General features: G+C 42.0%; 1 long non-coding RNA gene across 3 annotated transcripts; it reads right to left on the reverse strand.

The window, feature by feature from the left end:
- Nucleotides 1-456: 456 nt before the first annotated feature.
- Nucleotides 457-14,998, reverse strand: LOC102987991 (uncharacterized). Of its 3 annotated transcripts, none has more exons than XR_002892020.2 (4): nucleotides 14,905-14,998; nucleotides 14,105-14,334; nucleotides 1,793-1,885; nucleotides 457-1,547 (listed from the first exon to the last, which is right to left on the reverse strand). It is a non-coding gene; the product is annotated as an uncharacterized lncRNA (long non-coding RNA). The 3 variants fall into 3 exon arrangements; XR_448097.3 differs by having other exon boundaries at nucleotides 1,793-2,042; XR_002892018.2 differs by having other exon boundaries at nucleotides 1,793-2,049.
- Nucleotides 14,999-15,024: the final 26 nt, after the last annotated feature.

The following is a 15,024-nucleotide window of genomic DNA, read 5'->3' on the forward strand; positions in this document are numbered from 1 at the left end:
CCTAAGGCCCATGAGTTTCCATAGATGACTTGGGAGAGTGTGCAGAACCTTGAAATAAGAGTCCTACTGGAGAATTCCCTGGCAGTCCAGTGGTTAGGACTCCGTACTTTCACCGCTGAGGTGCTGAGGGCGCAGGTTCAATCCCTGGTCGGGGAACCAAGATCCTGCAAGCCGCGTGGCAAGGCCAGAAAAAAAAGAAAAAAAAAAAGAAAAAAAAAAAAGTCTTGATGAAGAACTGAAACTCATATCAGAAGGTTGTTTGACCTCAGGCAATTCCGGAATCCCGGAGAGGCAGCAGGTTCACAGAGGAAATCTGCACTCTGCTATAGAAGAGGATTTAATGCTAGGTTAAGATGATTGTCATGTATTGCATATAAAAGGAGGTTGTGCATTTTTCTGTAGTATATATTGATGAAATGTTTAGAAAAATATTATCAAATAAATGTTACCACGTCATTCCACATTGGCACGTATTTATTTATATATATGTGTATCCACACAAAATGAATGAAAAACACCAAAATATTCAGAGCTGTTATCACTCTACCTGACAGGGTTATGGATAATTTAAAAAATTTCTTCTTTCACTTTGATATTTTCTTCTGAATTTTGTGCAACACGTTATTTTAATATAAAATGAAATATTTCCGGAAATAAGTAATCATAAAGAAAGGTCTTGAAAGATCAGTCCAACTAGTAGTTACTTCTTTGTATAGATGAGGTCTTAGGAAAAGTTTACATTTGGTAGGCTTTTAAAAGATCCGTGTTTTCTCACTTGGGTGATAAATGAGTACGATTCATGTTCAATATACTTGCACATTGAGTGTAAAATTGAAAAAGCTGGATCTGTCGGGTCCTCCAAGGCTGGAAGCTGCTTAAAGGGGTTTCTGTCCATTGGCGCCGAGCTGCTCCGGGCACTTTGCATCTCGTGCCAGGTAAGCAGAGATGGAGGAGCTGAGGCTCCAGGCTGCGGGGACCCGAGGGAGGGACAGGGCACCTCAAGTTCTTCTGACATCAAAGCCCAGGGGAGCCTCGTGCATCACAGGGCCAGGCAGATCTGAAACCTAAGGGGCAAGACAATCCACAGCTGCTGATTTAGCATACAGGTAGCTCTACCCCCAAGCCAGTGTTCTCTGTTTAAGATGAGAATGTTAACGTGCAGGCATCACAGTTTCAAGGGAGACATCTGAATATGTGCGTGTATTTATATTTTTACATATAAAAGGTATATATATATATATAATGTATATTTGCTAGAAAGTGCAAGCACATTTCTAAAGGTAGGAAGAAAAGTGTTTCCAGGCAGCCTCTCCAGCCGTGGCAAGCACGGTACAGCCTTCCGTGGGGCACACGCTCCTCACTGAGGGCCTGTGGGTGCCCCGCGGGGTGAGTCCTGCATTAGGTCCGGGTTTGGACCTGCCTTGAGTTCTCCTGGGCAGTTCCTGAGCTGCGATGACAAGGATGCCAAGGGAAGGCGTCTTGAGCCGCCCTCGCTGGGACCCTGCCTGCATCCTTGGGCTCCCAGCCGGGCCTCAGGGTCTCCACACCTGAAAGAAAAAGGAAGAAGAGTCGTATTTACTTCGCAAGGCTTTTGTGAGCCTTCCATGCACTAATTCATGAGAAGTGCTGAGCCCTCACAGATGAGTAAAATGGAGAAAACTTTGCTAGAAATCCCAGCCCTGTGGTTGCCTAACCGCCAGTTGCTAAGAGCAGGGAGGGCCAAGCACCTGGCACCCACAGCTCCGGGCTTGCGCCCGCCGTGTCCCACCTCACATCTCTCCTCGAAGCTCACCTGCAGGTCTTAGCGTTACTCCGGTTCCAGCTTTTCTCCCTCTTCTTGGTGTCACCCCCTCCTCCTGGGCAGGTTTCATGGGAAGGTCAGGATCTAAGATGATGGAAAGGGCTCTGATGGTCCCACGTGGCCTTCACTCCACCCGGCAGGCAGCACAGCGGACGGAGCTAGGGGGAGACAGCAGGAGCCCCCTCTTCTTCCACAGCCAGGGGAGCAGGCCAAGTGCATGGACCTCGGGGACCACAGAAACCTAAGGACTCAGGACAAAACAGGCGTAAAAAGAATGGGGAGGAATTGTGTGAAAATGGCTAAGCCACGTCAATCACTGCAAAACTGCCAGAAAAATTCTCATTTGATGAAAAAGCAGAGGAACTATTCCTTCTGTTCCGTACAGTGGGAAGGTGCATTTCACTCAACGGGACACAAAAACAAACTCGAAAGAAGGAAAAAGACACTGCACAGCATGAGCGAGCTGCTTCTGAAGGAGGCCCCTCCCGCTGCGTCACACACAGCTGCGTCACACACGGGACCCCGAGAACTTGAGCTTCTGTAAAGTTCCATTCAGGGTGCTCGTCCTGACTGAACTCCCACAGCACCCCAGCCTGTACCACCTCCCCAGCCCCTTTGCAGCACTGAGCTCCAGGCCCAGCTTCATCAGTCATGCTCCCTCTGGTACCAGTCAGTGTGCTGTAGGAAGGAGGTCTGAGGGCCCTCTGCAGAGAGCATCTGTCTGGCTTTGGGATCAGAGCAATGCCAGCCTCATAATAAGAGTTGGGAAGTGTTCTACTTTCTGGAAACATTTGTGTGGAGTTGGTCTTATTTCTTCCTTAAATGGATGGAAGAATACAGCAGTGGAACCATGTAGGCCTAGAGTTTTCTATATGTAATCAGACATTCCTTCTCTTTTAAGAGGCTTTTATATCCTTCTGAGTGAGTATTCATCCACTTACTTAAACAGTGATTGAACTAGAACTGCTACATGCTTTGGGCCACACTGAAGGTCTCCAACCCAACAGTGTTAGAACCCAACTGAAGTGACATGGGCTCAACTTCTGAGGCACCTTAAAAAGCTCATTGGTCTCTAGATTGTTTGTGAGCTATTTTTGTTATGTAGTCTTACAAAAGACACGAGGATTGGCTGAAAACAGCTACAATTCAGCACTCTGTAACAGTTTAAAACCCAGACACCTGGCCAAGAAGCATATGAAAAAATGCTCAACATCACTAATCATGAGGTAAATGAAAATCTAAGCCATAATAATTATCACTTTAACAGTGGGTGACTGCTATTAAAACAAAACAAAATGAAATGAACGTGGGCTGTGGATCATTTGGGCATGCCCCCTCTACCTTTCTCTAGCTCACTGGTTTCTCCCAGAAAAGAGCTTATACACTTGTCTGGAGCCCCAGTTTTTGCAACTGCTGCCCAGGGGACACCTCCAGATAGCCTGGCTCTGGTGGCCAGTGGGGCTTACACTTGCAGTCCCATAGGGCTGTATACATTGCATTCTTTTAAAAGCTGCTGCCTGAGGGTCTGGCTTCCAGTCAGCCTGAATCCAGGTGCTGAGACCCTCCCCTTTGGGACAATGACAGGTCTTGGCACATACCTTTTACTGGGAGCAAGTAAAAATATCATAGGCTGTTTGAGCTGCATGTAAATCAATGAACTGAGAACACACCCTCACGCCCTATACAAAAATAAACTCAACATAGCTTAAAGACTTAAATATAAGACATGACACCGTAAAACTCCTAGAAGAAAACATAGGCAAAACATTCTCTTACATAAGTTGTACCAATGTTTTCTTAGGTTTGCCAACCCAATAGAAATAAAGGCAGAAATAAACAAATGGGACCTAATCAAACTTACAAGCTTTTGTACAGCAAAGGAAACCATAAACAAAATGAAAAGACAACCTACAGACTGGGAGAAAATATTTGTAAATGATGCGACTGACAAAGTATTACTTTCCAAGATACACAAACAGCTCATACAATTCAACAACAACAACAACAACAACAAACCACCCAATCAAAAAATGGGCAGAAGGGCTTCCCTGGTGGCGCAGTGGTTGAGGATCCTCCTGCCAATGCAGGGGACACGGGTTCGAGCCCTGGTCTGGGAAGATCCCACATGCCATAGAGCAACCAAGCCCATGTGCCACAACTACTGAGCCTGCACGCTAGAGCCCGTGAGCCACAACTACTGAGCCCACGTGCTGCAATTACTGAAGCCTGTGTGCCTAGAGCCCGTGCTCCACAACAATGAAGCCACCGCAATGAGAAGCCCATGCACCGCAACGAAGAGTAGCCCCGCTTGCCACAACTAGAGAAAGCTTGTGTGCAGCAACCAAGACCCAACGCAGCCAAAATAAAGAAAGAAAGAAAGAAAGAGAAAAATAACACCCTGCTTTATTAAAAAAAAAAAACACACACAAAAAAATTTCATCTGCTTAGTTCTTGCCTGTGCATTTTCTAGGCAGGCATAAAAAAAAACAACAACAAAAACAATGGGCAGAAAACCTAAATAGACATTTCTCCAAAGAAGACATACAAATGGCCAACAGGCACATGAAAAGGTACTCAACATTGCTAATTATCAGAGAAATGTAAATCAAAACTACAGTGAGTTGCCACCTCACACTGGTCAGAATGGCCATCATTAAAAAATCTACAGGGGCTTCCCTGGTGGCACAGTGGTTAAGAATCCACCTGCCAATGCAGGTGACATGGGTTCAAGTCCTGGTCTGGGAAGATCCCACATGCTGCAGAGCAACTAAGCCTGTGTGCCACAACTATTGAGCCTGTGCTCTAGAGCCTGCGAGCCACAACCACTAAGCCCATGTGCCACAACTACTGAAGCCTGTGCGCCTAGAGTCCATGCTCTGCAACAAGAGAAGCCACCATGAGAAGCCCGTGCACTGCAACAAAGAGCAGTCCCCTCTCGCCACAACTAGAGAAAGCTTGCGCATAGCAATGAAGACCCAATGCAGCCAAAAATAAAAATAAATAAATAAGTAAAAAAAAAATCTACAAATAACAAATGCTGGAGAGGCTGTGGAGAAAAGGGAACACTCCTGCATTGTTGGTGGGAATGTATATTGGTGTAGGCACTGTGGAAAACAGTATGGAGAACAGTATGGAGGTTCCTCAAAAAGCTAAAAATAGAGTTGCCATATGCTCCAGCAATCCCACTTCTGGACAAGTATCTGGACAAAACTATAATTCAAAAAGATACATGCACCCCAAGGTTCATAGCAGCACTATTTACAATAGGCAAGACACGGAAACAACCTAAATGTCCACTGACAGATGAATGGATAAAGAAGATGTGGTACATACATACAATGGACTACTACTCAGCCATAAAAAAGAATGAAATAGTGCTATTTGCAGCAACATGGATAGACCTATAGATTATCATACTAGGTGAAGAAGGTCAGAAAGAGAAAGACAAATACCATGATATCACTTACATGTGGTATGACAAATATAATGACACAAACGAACTTATCTACGAAACAGAAACAGACACACAGACATAGAGAACAGACTTGTGGTTGCCAAGGGGGAGGGGTGTGGGGGAGGGAATGTTTGGGAGCTTGGGATTAGCAGATGCAAACTATTATATATAAAATGGATAAACAACAAGGTCCTACTGTAGAGCACAGGGAACTATATTCAATATCCTGTGATAAACCATAATAGAAAAGAATATGAAAAAGAATGTATATATATGTATAACTGAATCACTTTGCTGTACAGCAGAAATTAATTTACACAACATTGTAAGTCAACTATACTTGAATAAAAAAAATAATAAGCTGTTGGGACAAGCACAAGATTTGAGAGACAACCAAGAGCTGGGGCAGGGTTGAATGACAAATTTCACCTTCAGCACGAGGCCACTCCTTCAAGACTGGGAGAGGTAGCTGTTTTATCTACTGTATAGAAACCAACACAGAAAGTCAAGCAAAATGAAGAAACAGAGGAATATGTTCCAAATGAAAAAATAAGATAAAATCTCAGAAGAAAACTTAATGAAATGGAGATAAATAATTTACCTGATAAAATTAAAACTAATGGTCATAAAGATGCTTACTGAAATGAAGAGAAGAATAGATAAACACAGTGAGAATTTCAAGAGAGAGATAAAAAATATACGAAAGTACCAAACAGAAGTAACAGAACTGAAGAATATAATAACTGAAAAATACACTTAAGGGTTCAACAGCAGACAAGATGAAGCAGTAGAAAGAATCAGTGAACATGAAGACAAGGCAGTGAAACTCACTCAATCAGAGCAGCAAATATAAGGAAAAAAATAACTTGTTACATACAAGGGAACCCCCATAAGACTATCAGCAGATTTTTCAGCAGAAAAAAACTTTTCAGGCCAGGAGGGAGTGTCATGATATATTCAAAGAGCTGAAAGGGGAAAAAACTTGCAACCAAGAATACTCCACCTGACAAAGTTATCATTCAGAATTGAAGGATAAAGAGTTTTCCAGAAAGCAAAAGCTCAAGGAGTTCATCACCATTAAACCAGCCTTAAAAGAAATGTTAAAGGGGCTTCTTTAAGCTGGAAAGAAAGCTGTAAGACATTAAGGAAATTGAGAAAACAATCTCATTTACAAATTGCATCAAAAAGAATAAAATACATAGGAATAAATTCAACCAAGGAGGTCAAAGACCTACATACTGAAAACTATAAGACATTCAGAAAAGAAATTGAAGACGACACAGCTAAATGGAAAAATATTCTATGCTCATGGATTAGAAGAATATTGTTAAAATAACCATACTACCCAAAGCAATCCACAGATTAAAAGCAATCCCTATAAAGATTCCAATGGCATTTTTCACAGAAATAGAACAAACAATCCTAAAATTTGTATGGAACCACAAAAGAACCTGAAGAGCCAAGCAATCTTGAGAAAGAAGAATAAAGCTGGAGGCATCATGCTCCCTGATTTGCCTATCTGGGATAAATCCCACTTGGTCATAATGTATAACTTTTTATACATTGTTGGATTTGATTTGCTAATATTTGTTAAGGATTTTTGCATCTATGCTTATGAGAAATATTAGTCTGTTGTTTTTCTTTCTTGTAATGTCTTTGTCTGGTTTGGGTATTAGGGTAATGCTGGCCTTACACAATGAGTTAAGAAGTGTTCTCTCTTCTTCTATTTTCTGCAAGAGATTGTAGAGAATTTGTATACTTTCTTCCGTAAGTGTTTGGTAGAATTCACCAGTGAACCCATGTGGGCCTGGTGCTTTCTGTTTTAGAAGGTTATTAGTTATTGATTCAATTCATTATAATAGACAAAGGTCTATTCAGATCATCTATTTCTTCTTGTGAGTTTTCATAGAGAATTACTTTTTAAACGTTACTTTTAATTTCTAAAAGTAAATATATACTCATAAAAAATGTGGAAAACAAAAAAAGATGGAAATCACAATTACTTTCCAACTCAGAAGAATTTGTTAATATCTTTTTTTTTTTTTTTTTGGTGGTACACGGGCCTCTCGTTGTGGCCTCTCCCGTTGCGGAGCACAGGCTCCAGACGCACAGGCTCAGCGGCCATGGCTCACGGGCCTAGTGGCTCTGCAGCACGTGGGATCTTCCTGGACCGGGGCACAAAAGCGTGTCCCCTACATCGGCAGGCGGACTCTCAACCACTGCACCACCAGGGAACCCGTTAATATTTTTGAATATTTCCTCCCAGAATGTTTGTGTGTATGTGTGCATATATTTTAAAAACATAATTGAATTACTTTATAATATTTTATGCTTCCTTTAAATGTAACATTCTATTACCAGCGTAGTTTTAGTCATTAAGAACTCTTTTTTTAAAAAAAAAATAAATTTATTTATTTATTTATTTATTATTGGCTGCATTGGGTCTTGGTTGCTGTGCGCAGGCTTTCTCTAGTTGCAGTGAGCAGGGGCTGCTCTGTCTCGGTGCGTGGGCTTCTCATTGTGGTGGTTCTCTTGTTGCGGAGCACAGGCTCTAGGCGTGCAGGCTTCAGTAGTTGTGGCACACGGGCTTCAGCAGTTGTGGCACACGGGCTTCAGCAGTTGTGGTGCACGGGCTTAGCTGCTCCGTGGCATGTGGGATCTTCCCGGACCAGGGCTTGAAACCATGTCCCCTGCATTGGCAGGCGGATTCTTAAACAATGCACCACCAGGGAAGCCCCATTAAGAACTCTTAATGAACATTTTCCAAGTTAGAAATGTTAACTTACATAACATCTCAGTGTTTCAGTTTTCTCATCTGTAAAATAGGTTCAATAATATACACATCTCATAGGACAGTTGTGAAAAATAAATGAGATAATGCATGCAAACATGTGTAAAGTGCCTAGCATGCAGATTGTTAAAAATGGCCATAAATTCCTCCATCCTATGTGCATGCCCTTTTGTAGTGTGTCTTAGCTATAACTGACCAGGAAGTAAAGTCTCTTTCTCCACTTCCTTGATTCTTGGCATGGCTTTGTGACTTGCTTTGGCCAACAGAATGTGGCAAAAATGAAGTTGTGTAGCTAATGAGCCAAGTGCTTACTATGCCTTGCAGCTTCTGGTCTGACTCTACTGGAACCCTGAGACCACGATGTGAAAGACACATGGCCCAGACAACAGCCATAGCCGTCAGCTAGATAGGGAGGGGAAGTACCTTAGACCACCTAACCCCCTTCCTCCAACCTGAGCTCTCAGATAACCACAATTACATGAGGGAAACCAGGCAAGACCGGAACTGCCTAGCTGAGACCAGCCCAAATAAAATGGTTGTTACTTTAGCTTCTAGGTTTTCAGGTGGTTGTTACACAGCAATACAAAGATAACTGATCCAGTGATGATTAAATACTATTATTATTACTGCCATATAAATCTAAAAGGTGAGACTATGATACTGGAATACTTATCTAAGCACTTTAAAATGTCTTTAAGCATTCAACACATATTTTACTGTCTCGTATATATAAAGCAGAGTCTTAATATTCAGGCCATGGTGGACATCAATACCACAAAGAAATCTATTCACATACATTTCCTAATCTCAAAGAACTAACAAATAAATTACTGGAGATCTTTCTTCATGTGTAACCTTTTTTTTTTTTTTTTAAATATTTTTTGGGGGACTTCCCTGGTGGTCCAGTGGTTAAGACTGCACGTTCCCAATGCAGGAGGCCCGGGTTTGATCCCTGGTCAGGGAACTAGATCCCGCATGCCACAACTAAAAGGTTCTGCATGCCTCAACTAAGACCCAGCGTAGCCAAATAAACTAGAGAAAACCCGCGTGCAGCAATGAAGACCCAACACATCCAGAAATAAATAAAATAAATTTATATAAAAAATAATTTTCAATCTAATCATTTAAACGCTTAAAACAGGGGGTCACTTAAAAAAGTGAGAGATATTTCAACTCTCTGAAAAGCAAATGTGTTCCACTGGCTTAAAATGTACTGTAAATGAGATGGTTCTGAGAACCAGGGAAGGGGTTAAAAAATGGACTCCCAAATCCCATACCTCAGAGTGTGTTGTAGTGGGAGCAGCCTTTAAAACACCCTACCAACTGCTCTGAGCTGTAATGCGAAGAATGACTAGAGATGACACAGCAAGACCACTTAGGAACATCAGGACTGGTTCATGGCAGCACTGCTTGTAGTGCTAATGCCAAGCAGGCACGTATGCTCATTTGTAAAAAATACACTTTTTAGGGTAATATAAAACAACCTATCTTCTAAGTAATAATTATACTGCCTCTAGGCTTAATTCTTCTAGGAATGGTTATGGAAATACATATATTTTTTTCTACTCTTGATAACAAGCAGATGCTTTACTGAGAGTGTTTACATACACCTTTTTCTGAAATAGAAACCCATAAATAAATATTGTGCTTATAAATGCCATACACCTGGTCTCCCACAGATGCACGTGAAGGAAAAATTTGAAAAGTTTAATAACGCCCCCAGAGAGGTTCAAATTTACAATCCACAACTTTTATCAAGAGTCAGAAAATTCTATAAAAAATATATTTTATTAAATCTTTTCCAATAACATGTTTTGTACATATTCATGAATGCCTATTTTCCTGCCACCAGAAGCTGTCCTTAACCTCAGCATCAGAAATAGCCATGGAGGGCTTCCCTGGTGGCGCAGTGGTTGAGAGTCCGCCTGCCGATGCAGGGGATGCAGGTTCGTGCCCCGGTCCGGGAGGATCCCACGTGCCATGGAGCGGCTGGGCCCGTGAGCCATGGCCGCTGAGCCTGCGCCCCGCAACGGGAGAGGCCACAGCAGTGAGAGGCCCGCATACCGCAAAAAAAAAAAAAAAAAAAAGAAATAGCCATGGAGCTATAGTCACTGACTAAGGAGTATTCTGTAAAACTTCACATTACATATTTCTGATTTTAATTAGGATAATTTACCTTTCTCTCAATTTGAAATGCCGGAATATGTAAAAGAAAGAGGGAGAAAAGGAAAAGTGAAGAAAGCTTGATGACCTATTTTCACATACCTCAAACGTTCACTCTTTAAAAAAATTTTGTGGTAAAATATATATAACATAAAATTTTAACTAGTTTTAGGTGTACAATTCAGTAACAGTAAGTAAATTCATAATGTTGTGCAACCATCACCACTGTCCTTTTCCAGAAATTTTCATTGTCCCAAACAGGAACTCTGTACCCACTAAATAATAACTCCTCAGTCCCATCTCCTGCCAGGCCCAGGTAACCTCTATTCTACTTTTTGTACCTATGAAGTTGTCAAATTATAGGTGTCTCATATAAGTGGAATCATACAATATTTGCTCCTTTGTGTCTGGATTATTTCACTTGGCATGTTTTCAAGGTTCATCACTATGGTGGCAAGTACCAGTACTTACTTCCTTTAAAAAAAAAATTTATTTATTTATTTATTGCTGCATTGGGTCTTCGTTGCTGCATGTGGGCTTTCTCTAGTTGCGGAGAACAGGGGCTACTCTTCATTTTGGTGCGCGGGCTTCTCACTTGCAGTGGCTTCTGTTGTTGCAAAGCACAGGCTCTAGGCACGCAGGCTTCAGTAGTTGTGGCACACGGGCTTAGTTACTCTGAGGCATGTGGGATCTTCCCGAACCAGGGATCAAACCCGTGAACCCTGCATTGGCAGGCGGATTGTTAACCACTGTGCCACCAGGGAAGCCCACTTCATTCCTTTTTGAGGCTGCATAATATTCCATAGTATTTATATCCATTCATCTGTTGACAGTTATTTCCACTTTTTGACTATTGTGAACAATGCTGCTATGAACACTGGTGTTCAAATAGCTGTTTCAGTCCCTGCTTTCAATTCTTTTCAGTAAATACCTGGAAGTGTAATACTCATTTGAGTAAATTCTAAAGAAAAAGAGAACGGATGCATACACTTAAATATTAAAACGTGTGTTCAGAGCTGGACCTAGAAGGCCAAGTTGGGTGGATTGAGGTATGCCTGAAAAGCTACCTTAACTGTTCTATAATAAAACTATAGTTCCACTGACTCAAGGTATTGGGAAATTCTGTTTTAATGAGAGCTTATTATTTGGAAAGGTTCAAAATGAGAGCTTATATCTAAGAAACTAAACCTCCCCAATATCACCAATAAAAGGTTGTGAGGTTCTTCATTTTCACAGTTTCAATGTTTTCCCTTTAACTGATTGACTAGAGTGCCCTCATGTGTCTGTATTTTTATACTACGGTGGTTTTGAAAAAGATTTAATATTGGAATCAGAACTGGAGAGGAAATTTAAGTATCACCCTTTAAAAAGTTGAATGCATGCAAGGTCCCATCCCTAACCACCTTAAAAAAATTTTTTTTTACAGTGATGTAAATCACATGCATAAAAGACAATCTAAAATGTAGAGCTACAATGTAAAGAATGAAAAACCACACCCCTTTTAGTGAGAAAGAGTACATTACTAGTGCCTTAGAAACTCCCTGGATGCCCTTCATAAATTGCATGAAGCTTACTCTCAGAGGTAACACTGTCCTCAATTTAGTGTTTTCATCCCCTTGCTTCTCGTTATAGTTTTAACACTTGTGTTTGCTTCCCTATATGGTATTTTTTTTGGGGGGTGCATTCCTATTTTTGAACTTTTCATAAATTGAATCTTATTGTGTTTTCTGTGACTTGCTTTTTTTATTCTACCTTTTCAAAAAGCATGTTGATCCATTCGTTCACTTTCAAGTCTTTATGGTACTCCACTTTATAAATAGTCTTGATAGACATTCAGATTGTTTCTAGTTATTATGAATAAAGATGTCAGAACATTATTCAACATGTTGCCTGGTGCTCATGTATAACAGTTCCCCTAGGGTATACTAATAGGAATGCAATACATGAGTCTTAAGGGGCGCACATATCTAGTCTTTCTAGGTAATGCTGGTTTTTCCAAAGTGGATGAGAGTAGCCCATAATAATTCCCTTTCCTCCAAATCCTTGCCAGCACTTGGTCACCAGACTTTTACATTCCCGCCAATCTAGTAGAGTGAAATGTTATCTCATTGTGGTTTAAATGTGCATTATGATTATTCATGAGGTTGGGCATCTTTTCCATGTTTCCATGTAATCCATGTTTTCTCTCCTATGAAATGCCTATCATGTCTTTTCCCACTTTTTTATTGGATTGTCTTTTCCTTACTGATTCATAAGCATTCGTTTTTTCTTTAAGGTGCTATTTTTAAAAAATAGCAAGAAATAACATTCATGGAGAAGAGTATGCACAACACGAAAGCACTGTTTAAAGAATAATTTAAAATCAAACAACTGTGTAACCACCACCTAGGTCAAAAAATAGAATGTTCTCAACACTCCAGAAGCACCTCCTCTGACCCTCCATGATCACAGTCCCCTTCTTTGCTCAGAGGTAACTACCATTCTGACTCTTGTAGTAATTACTTCATTGCTTTTCTCTTTATAATTACATCACCTGGAAATGCATCCTGAACAACATAGTTTAGTACTGCCTACTTCTGGATGTTAAAATGGATTCCCACAGTAAATATTCCTTTGTCTTTGGCTTCTTACACCCAGAACTATGTTTGCGAATTTCATGCTGTTTCATGTAGCTACTGGTTGGCCAAAAAGTTCCTTCAGTTTTAAAGTAAAAATAAAAGACACATTTTTCATTTTCACCAAGAACTTTATTGAACAACCTATTTACCCTTTTGTTCCACTACCTTCTGCCATTTTTCAGGCAACTTCATAATTCCATCTTCCCAAAACTTTTTATCTTTTTGAGCAAAGAACTTTTCCGGGTGCCTTTCACAGTCTTCCAGGGAATTGAAATTTTTTCCATTAAGAGAATTTTGTAAAGACCAAAATAAATGGAAATCTGAAGGTGCAATCAATGTCTGGTGAAAACAGTGGATGAATCAGAACTTCGCAGCCAAGCTGTAACAGTTTTTGCCTGGTCATCAAAGATACATGCAGCCTTGCCTTATGCTGATGGAAGAGTATGCATTTTCTGTTGACTAATTCCAGACGCTTTTCTTCGAGTGCTCCTTTCAGTTGGTCTAACTGGGAGTGGTAGTTGTTGAAATTGTTTGGTTTTCCTGGAAGGAGCTCATAATAGAGGACTCCCTTCCAATCCCACCATATACACAACATCACCTTCTTTGGATGAACTCCAGTGATGTTGGTGTGGTTGGAGATGGTTCACTTCGCTTGCCCCACAATCTCTTCCGTTCCACATTACTGTACATTATCTGCTTTTCATCACCCGTCACAATTTGTTTTAAAAACGGAACGTTTTCATTATCTTTAAGTAGAGAATCGCACGCGGAAATATGGTCAATAACGTGTCTTTCGCTTAACTTATGTGGAACCCAAACATCAAAGCGATTCGCATAACCCAGCTGGTGCAAAGGATTTTCAACGCTTGATCTGGATATTTTGAGTATGCTGTCTATCTCCCGCGTGGTATAAGGTTGATTGTCCTCCATTAATGTCTCGATTTGATTGTTACCAACTTCAACTGGTCTAACCCGAGCGAGGAATTTTGCAAACCACTTTTGACACGTTCGATCCGTCACAGCACCGTCTCCACATGCTACACAAATCTTTTTGTGCGTTTCAGCTGCATTTTTACCTTTCTTGAAATAATAAAGCGTAACATGCCGAAAATATTGCTTTTTTTCCTTCCATCTTCAACATTAAGATGGCTACACAAAAATTCACCAATTTTTATGTCTTTTTTAAAATGCACGCTGATATGACAGCTGTCACATACAATCTAACAAAACTTTCCAATGAAGTAAAAGACAACTAGGTACTGCTAGAGAGGGCTTACCTAAAAAAACGAACGAACTTCTTGGCCACCCCAACAGTCCGTTCATCCTGGTTGCCGTATGCCACCCACTGCTGTTGGGTAGTTGTGCTGCTGCACGGTCTACCACAATTCACTGAAGTATCGTCGCCTTGGACACTTGGGGGGGGGGGGTTTCCAGACTTCGTCCTTATTAACGACGCGGCCAGGAATATTCCTGTAGCGTCTCCGGGTGTCCTTGAGCCAGGTTTTCTCTAGGGTAAATACCACAGAGCGGAATTGTTACATCAGAAGTACACGCACCTTCACCTCTGCTTCACGACCCTCAACCGCCCAGAGTGGGCGCACGGCCTACGCCGCCGCCAGCGTCAGAGGATCCCCGCGGCCCACTCACGGCGCAGGTCAGAGCGTCTCATTTCCGCCAAGCCAGCGGGTGCAGTGTGTCTAAAATCCAACCAGCCTAAGCCGGTCCCTGTGGTTTTAACGCGTCCCCGGGTGAGCATCGCGCCCGAACGCCTTCTGTGTTGACCGGCCACCTGGATTCCTCCGTTTTAAAGCACTTGCCCAACTCTTCTGCCCACTTCCCACCGGGATGTCTGTGCTTTTCTCCAGGAGTCCTTGGGCCTCCCGGACACTAGCTTTCCAGCCACCACACGCCTCTCGGGCGTCTCCTCCGGGTCTGCGGCTTGTTTCTCTTTTTCTTTTTTTTTTTCACTTTAGTCAGATTTGCCAGCCTTCTCCTGTTAGCGCTTGTAGTACCACGCATCCCACCCCTTGGCCGTGAAGGCGGCCCACGGTTATTCCGAGCGCGCGCTCAACCTTACCTTCCGTAGCCCGGCGTCTGCCTCCCTCAAGCAGCCCCTCCGCGCGCGAGCCCGCCCCTCAGCGTCTAGCCCGCTACGCCGGCGCCCGCCCTTTCTCGGGACGCAGCGCGCAGGCGCGCC

The sequence above is a fragment of the Physeter macrocephalus genome, chromosome 13 (assembly GCF_002837175.3).
Source record: "Physeter macrocephalus isolate SW-GA chromosome 13, ASM283717v5, whole genome shotgun sequence".
In the NCBI taxonomy this organism is placed as follows: domain Eukaryota; kingdom Metazoa; phylum Chordata; class Mammalia; order Artiodactyla; family Physeteridae; genus Physeter; species Physeter macrocephalus.